At 41.3% G+C, this 7693-nt stretch overlaps 1 non-coding gene across 1 annotated transcript; it reads right to left on the bottom strand.

The window, feature by feature from the left end:
* Nucleotides 1-852: 852 nt before the first annotated feature.
* Nucleotides 853-1066, bottom strand: LOC114805032 (small nucleolar RNA U3). The gene has a single exon (XR_003753133.1). It is a non-coding gene; the product is annotated as a small nucleolar RNA U3 (small nucleolar RNA).
* Between the last annotated feature and the right edge of the window lie 6627 nt (nt 1067-7693).

The raw sequence follows: 7693 nt of genomic DNA, 5'->3' as shown, positions 1-7693 counted from the left end.
TTCAAAACACTCCGCAATGGCAAAAGTTTTATTAGGTTCGAGAATCATCATATGGGACGGATGCACAATAGCGCATAAACGTGCATTGGAAGCACTTAACCGAACACTAAAAGATATCAGGAATGATTCGAGGTGCTTGGAGGCGGAATGATTTTACTGTCTGGCGATTTCCGCCAAAAGTTATAATTCCGAGGATCCCGATGATCTCAACCGATATGCCGTTTCAATTTAAACGATTACAATTTCCGATTCGTCTTGCATTTGCAATGACCATTAACAAATCACAAGGCTAATCCTAGAAAGTTTGTGGCCTGTATCTAAAAAATTCATGTTTTTCCCATGGTCAATTATATGTAGCATATTCAAGGGTGGGAAGACCATCTGCGTTATTTGTTCTTGCGCCTGATAATAAAACAAAAAATGTCGTCTATCACAAGGTGCTTCATTGATACATAGGTAAAAACATCATTAAAATACTTTAATAATTTGAATTATCCAAATAAAATAATTATCTTAATAACATAAAAAATTTCCTCATTTATTGCCTTTAAAGCGGAAGGAATTTCTTCGCTGGGTCAGCTAGTTTATTAAAATTTTAAACTTTTATTAACTCGCAAATGGCGCCAATTAAACGATAACCATGTAGCTTTATTGAGTTCTATTCCAAAACTAAAACTAAATTACATTACTTAACCTACTCAACACCTATAGCTTATTGCCGGTGTTGTTTCCTATTAATTGCAAATATGCAACACCATTTGCACCAGATTGCGAATTGCCCTACTGTTCTTATTGGCTGCATTATTATATATAATTATTTGTATAAAACCTTGAAATTTATTCATTAAAATCACCACTCAGAAGTCGTTTTATCCGTTGTATCCGAGCGATCATCGAAGCAACATCATTTCTAATATGCCACAAGACAAAATTAGAAATGAAGTTCATAAACCTCACGCTGTCAGATAAAACGATATACCTCCTCATCGCGGGTGCTAATACTTTTGATTTGCAAAGAAAGTAAATGAAGACTGACTACAGAAATGATTCTGTGAAGTATAGTCTTACTTTTTCAACGGCCAACGCAGAGTATTTCAACCAAAAGTCACATAAACTAGTTGAGAATTCGCCGAAATGAAACAGAAACGAAAGAAAAATAATGCGCAAGCCTACAATCATACATGTGCGTACACATGTGAATATGTTTATACGTACACATGTGAATATGCCACCAACTTTTTTTTTTTGTTTTTGTTGTCGGAGGGGGAATCTTACATAGATACTGTTACTTTGCAGTAGCAGTATACACGATTCGTACTGCCCGCTATAGGTGCACCTTATTCGGGACCACGCTCAAGTATGAGTATTTCTACTATACTGGACTTGCGAGACGGTACGCCTATGTACTAAACCCTAACTCCGTCTCCTGTAGCTTTACTGGGAGCCCTGTGGGACCGCCGTTAGGCATTTCATCGCAGGACAAAGCTTAGCCTAGAGGCTCACGTCCTTAGCTCGCTGTTCACGACTCTAGCTTCACTACTTCTTTGCTGTTCTATTCTCCTTAGATCCTGGAGTAGCAAGGCTGTCATCGTACTTGTACAAATACTCCCTGTAACAAACTTGCCCCGTAAGGAACTGTGTCAAGTAGAAATCAACTTCGCCATGCTTCCTTTCTACCCATGCTTGTACATTTCCAATTAATCCATCTACCCTTGACTGATGAATCCCAGCGTGATTGCTATTTATTTAAGCTAACTTGTCTTTCTTCTTTGCGCTCTGACAACGTTAGTTTCCGGCCTATACTCTTGCGTCTGTCGTATATTCTCTTCAGTTCACATGTCATTAGGTCTGGTGGCATTATACCAGATATAACGCCAACAGCTTCATGCGAGACTGCGCGAAATGCACTGGCTATCCTGATGGCACTCAGCCGGAACACCGGTTGTACCATTCTGGCATACGTCTTGAGCATCCCCATATAGGCACTGCATACATAAAAACTGACTGGCTAACCTTGGCCAGAAGTGCTCTTCTGCTCTGTTTTGGCCCTCCTATGTTTGCCATTAACCTCGATAAGGCCATGTTAATACGCTCAGCCTTTTCACAAGCTTTCTCTATATGGATCTTGTAACTAAGTCGCGCGTCAATCATTACACCAAGGTATTTCAACGATGGTTTCGTTGTAATGCAGTATCCGTCTATGTTAAGGGATATATTTTCCATTTTCTTCCTGCTTGTGATAAGTACTGCTTCCGTTTTTTGTCCAGCAAGTGCGAGCTTAGAACTTGTGAGCCACTGTTTTATGCTTAGTGCTGTATCAGCGCATATTGCTTGGATTTGGTGAAGTTCTTTCGCTACTATCGTCACCGCTATATCGTCAGCGTATCCGGTTATCTGGACTTCAGGGGGCAAAGGAAGACACAGTACACCATCATAAAGGACATTCCATAATAGTGGGCCTAATACGGAGCCTTGTGGAACCCCTCCTGTCACCATATATTTTTTTGGACCTTCATCCGTATCGTAGAAAAGCATTCTATCAGACAAATAGCTCTTTACGATGCACAATAGATAGCTTGGTACCTTTTTAAGTTCTAGCGCACGTATTATATGGGGCCAGTAGGCCGAATTAAACGTATTTTTAACATCGAAGATAACGATTGCACAGTATTTTTTGGTTCCGTACATCCACCTTTCTCCTTCTATGGCCTTCTCTGCTATACTTGTGACTATTTTGAGTGCATCAATAGTCGAGCGCTTTCTACGGAAACTATATTGGTTTTCAGATAAGTCGCCAGTTTCACCTTCCAGGTAGTTTTCTAGATGTGTGCAGACCATTCGCTCCAGGATTTTGCCCAACGTATCGATCATGCAGAGTGGTCGATATGAACTCGGTTCCCCTGCCGGTTTGTTCGGCTTCTGTAAAAGTACCAACCTCTGAACTTTCCATATCTTTGGAAATACTGCTTGTCGTAGGCATCGTTTGAATAGATCCGTGAATATCTTTGGTCTGTGTTTAATTGCCGTTTTGAGAGCCCTATTCGGTATACCATCTAGGGCTGGTGATTTAGAGTTTCCGAAGCGGTCTGCTGCTTGTATTACTTCTATATCAGTAATTTCTGGTGCCTCTACAACTATAGACTCCTCATGGTATATATTCTATCCGTCCTGGCATTGTTGAGGAAATAGCGTTTCCACAACGTTTCGAAGTAGTGATGGACAGGTGGGCGCTTATTCTTTACCACCTCTAATCCTAGACATCACAAGTCTATACGCTGCACCCCACGGATTTGCATTCACTTTATCGCATAGTTCCATGAAACACATCTTTTTGCTCTTTCTAATCGCTTTTTTAAGCTCGTTGCATTTTGTTTTGAATATTTCGCGCAGTATATCACTATCGTCATTCTCAATTTGTCAATTTGTCTCTGAGTTGTTTGCCTTTTTTTTGATCATGGCTGCATCGCATGCTTTGCTAATTTGTTTTACCACCAAATTTGCTTGTTGATCCGTATCGTCACATTCTTCGAGGTTTTCATCAATCATAAGCTTGAAAATTTCCTCATCCAAGGTTTCAATCTTCCACCCTTTTACTTGCACCTTTTTGTGGCAATCGTAACCCCTCTGAAGTCGCATGTGTTTGCTAATATTTATCATTATCGCAAGGTGGTCACTCTGGGTATATATATCACATACCCGCCAATCTACGTGTCGAAATAAGACCCTGCTGGCAAAAGAAATGTCGATAATGGATCCACGCCCATTCCTTTCGAAAGTGTTTTGCCTTCTTGTATTTAGCAGTACAACGTCCAATAAGGCGAAGGCTTTAAGCAATGCACTACCTCTCTGGTTTGTAGATTTGCTGCCCCATTCTAGGGCCCAGGCATTAAAGTCCCCTGTGATTATTTTGGATTTAGTTGTCATCGTCTCTTTTACCAGGTCGTCAAGTATTTTTCCATATTCCGTCTGCTGTATACTGCGCGGTATGTAGCAGCTGTAGAAATAAATCCCACCAATTTTAGCTCTTATGTAGTAGGCCTCGTCAATTAATGGTTTGTCTTGCAGCATAAGCTTTTGTCCACATGCCCATATTGCAACTTTTTTTGTGGTGTCTGAGATCCACTTGTCAGAATATTTGTTTTTATACTGTTCGCATATTAATGTAACGTCAATATCATTTTCATAAACAGTTTGCGTCAAGAGGTCCTGAGCCGCTTCACAGTGGTTCAGTTTATTTGCAGTATTTTCATCTTTTGGGTTTGTTGATTGCTGCTGCATATAAGGGGCATTTCCGGCTTCCTATTTGGTGATCGATGTTCGTTCGTTCGCTGCTTTTACACGTATTGCAAGGAGGTTTATTAACACATGCTTTCGCAAAGTGACCTTCCTCTCCGCATTTGATACAACACCGACTCCTATCTTGCTGGTTGCTACAAGCTTTCGCCAGATGTCCGTATTCCAGGCATCTGAAACATTTTTTCAGGGGTTTCTTCTCTCGAATTCTACACATTGTCCAGCCGATCTTGATCCGTTGTAAATTCAATAAACATTTTGCTTTCTTTGCATGAAGTTTTATCACTGCTCTTTGGGTGCCTGCATACACTGGTCTGACGCTCTTTAATTTCAGCACGAATCGCTTCTGCAATATCTGTTTTTGTTGTGATATCGTCTAAATCCCGCACTTCCACTGTGATCTCTTCTTTTAGCGTTCTGATTTGAGCCTGATCTCCTAGTAACTTCCCTATCTCCTCTCTGTATCCTTCTGTGCTTCCCTTTTGTGTTTTCTTGAGCTCCAGTAGTATTTCATCTTTAGCTGTCTTCTTTATACGAGTTACATCTTCGCCCAGTTCTTGGAGCGTTTCGTTCTTTTTAACCGCCCGAAGTATGTCTGCATATGTCATGTCACCAGTTTTCGTGATTACAATAGCTTCAGGTCGTGGGCGTGGTATAGTGGCCGCTTTCCTCTTAGTTTAGTTCTTATCTCGTTTTGCTTTACTTTGCACAGTGATCCAACCTTCTTCTTTTGTCGATTCCGCCCTTGCACCTTTAGGAATAAGCCTAGAGGCTCACGTCCTTCGTTCGCTGTTCACGACTTTAGCTTCACTTCTTCTTTGCTGTTCTATTCTCCTTAGATCCTGGAGTACCAAGGCTGTCATCTTTTCCATCTTGTCTCGACTGCAGCATATATGGCACAATATATTCTGGAGTTATTTGGTCTGCTTCTTCCCTTTCCAGGAACAGCCGCTCGTTTGAATATTTTTGACAATGAAAAAATATGTGTTCAGCATTCTCGGTACTATTACCACATAGAGAATATTCTACTCCCTCATCGTGTCCGTACTTGTACAAATACTCCCTGTAACAACCATGCCCCGTAAGGAACTGTGTCAAGTAGAAATCAACTTCGCCATGCTTGATTTCTACCCATGCTTGTACATTTCCAATTAATCGCTGTGTCCATCTATCCTTGACTGATGAATCACTGCGTGATTGCCATTTATTTAAGCTAACTTGTCTTTCTTCTTTGCGCTCTGATAACGTTAGTTTCCTGCCTATATTATTGCGTCTGTCGTATATTCTCTTCAGTTCACTTGCCATTATGTCTGGTGGCATTATACCAGATATAACGCCAACAGCTTCATGCGAGACTGCGCGAAATGCACTGGCTATCCTGATGGCACTCAGCTGGAACACCGGTGGCACCCCTCCTGTCACCATATATTTTTTGGACCTTCATACGTATCGTAGAAAAGCATGCTATCAGACAAGGAGCTCTTTACGATGCACAATAGATAGCTTGGTACCTTTTTAAGTTCTAGCGCACGTATTATATGGGGCCAGTAGGCCGAATTAAATGTATTTTTAACATCGAAGATAACGATTGCACAGTATTTTTTGGTTCCGTACATCCACCTTTCTCCTTCTATGGCCTGGTGCATCAATAGTCGAGCGCTTTCTACGGAAACTATATTGGTTTTCAGATAAGTCGCCAGTTTCACCTTCCAGGTAGTTTTCTAGATGTGTGCAGACCATTCGCTCCAGGATTTTGCCCAACGTATCGATCATGCAGAGTGGTCGATATGAACTCGGTTCCCCTGCCGGTTTGTTCGGCTTCTGTAAAAGTACCAACCTCTGAACTTTCCATATCTTTGGAAATACTGCTTGTCGTAGGCATCGTTTGAATAGATCCGTGAATATCTTTGGTCTGTGCTTAATTGCCGTTTTGAGACCCCTATTCGGTACACCACCTAGGCCTGGTGCTTAGAGTTTCCGAAGCGGTCTGCTGCTTGTATTACTTCTATATCAGTAATTTCTGGTGCCTCTACACCTATTGACACCTCATGGTATATATTCTCTCCGTCCTGGCATTGTTGAGGAAATAGCGTTTCCACAACGTTTCGAAGTAGTGATGGACAGGTGGGCGCTTGTCCTTTACCACCTCTAATCCTAGACATCACAAGTCTATACGCTGCACCCCACGGATTTGCATCCACTTTATCGCATAGTTCCATGAAACACATCTTTTTGCTCTTTTTTATCGCTTTTTTAAACTCGTTGCGTTTTGTTTTGAATATTTCGCGCAGTATATCACTATCGTCATTGCCTATGCTCCGTTGGAAACGGCGCCTTGCTTTATGACTTTCACTCTTCAATTTGTCAATATCATTATTCCACCAATATGCTGGCTTTTCTGAGTGGTTTGCCTTTTTTTGTTCATGGCTGCATCGCATGCTTTGCTAATATGTTTTACCACCAAGGGCCCAGGCATTAAAGTCCCCTGCGATTATGTTGGGTTTAGTTGTCATCGTCTCTTTTACTAGATCGTCAAATATTTTTTCATATTTCGTCTGCTGTATACTGGGCGGTATGTAGCAGCTGTAGAAATAAATCCGACCAATTTTAGCTCTTATGTGGTAGGCCTTGTCAATTAATGGTTTGTCTTGCAGCATAAGCTTTTGTCCACATGCCCATATTGCAACTTTTTTTGTGGTGTCCGAGATCCATTTGTCAGTATATTTGTTTTTATACTGTTCGCATATTAATGCAACGTCAATATAATTTTCTTAAACAGTTTGCGTCAAGAGGGCCTGAGCCGCTTCACAGTGGTTCAGTTTATTTGCAGTATTTTCATCTTTTGGGTTTGTTGATTGCTGCTGCATATAAGGGGCATTTCCGGCTTCCTATTTGGTGGTCGGTGTTCGTTCTTCCGCTGCTTTTACACGTATTGCAAGAAGGTTTATTAACACATGCTTTCGCAAAGTGACCTTCCTCTCCGCATTTGATACAACACCGACTCCTATCTTGCTGGTTGTTACATGCTTTCGCCAGATGTCCGTATTCCAGGCATCTGAAGCATTTTTTCAGTTGTGTCTTCTCTCGAATTTTGCACATTGTTCAGCCGAACTTTATCCGTTGTAAATTCAATAAGCATTTTGCTTCCTGTGCATGAAGTTAAATCACTGCTGTTTGGGTGCCTGCATAAGCTGGTCTGATGCTTTTGATTGAGTCTTAGTTGAAAACTCGGAGCTCTTTAATTTCAGCACGAATCGCTTCTGCAATATCTGTTTTTGTGGTGATATCGTCTAAATCCCGCACTTCCACTGTGATCTCTTCTTTTAGTGTTCTGATTTGAGCCTGATCTCCTAGTAACTTCCCTATCTCCCCTCTGTATCCTTCTGTGCTTCCCTTTTGT

This window comes from Zeugodacus cucurbitae, chromosome X (genome assembly GCF_028554725.1).
Source record: "Zeugodacus cucurbitae isolate PBARC_wt_2022May chromosome X, idZeuCucr1.2, whole genome shotgun sequence".
NCBI lineage: Eukaryota > Metazoa > Arthropoda > Insecta > Diptera > Tephritidae > Zeugodacus > Zeugodacus cucurbitae.
The sequence above is the reverse complement of the archived record's forward strand: the minus strand, read 5'-3'. Positions and strand labels throughout refer to the sequence as shown.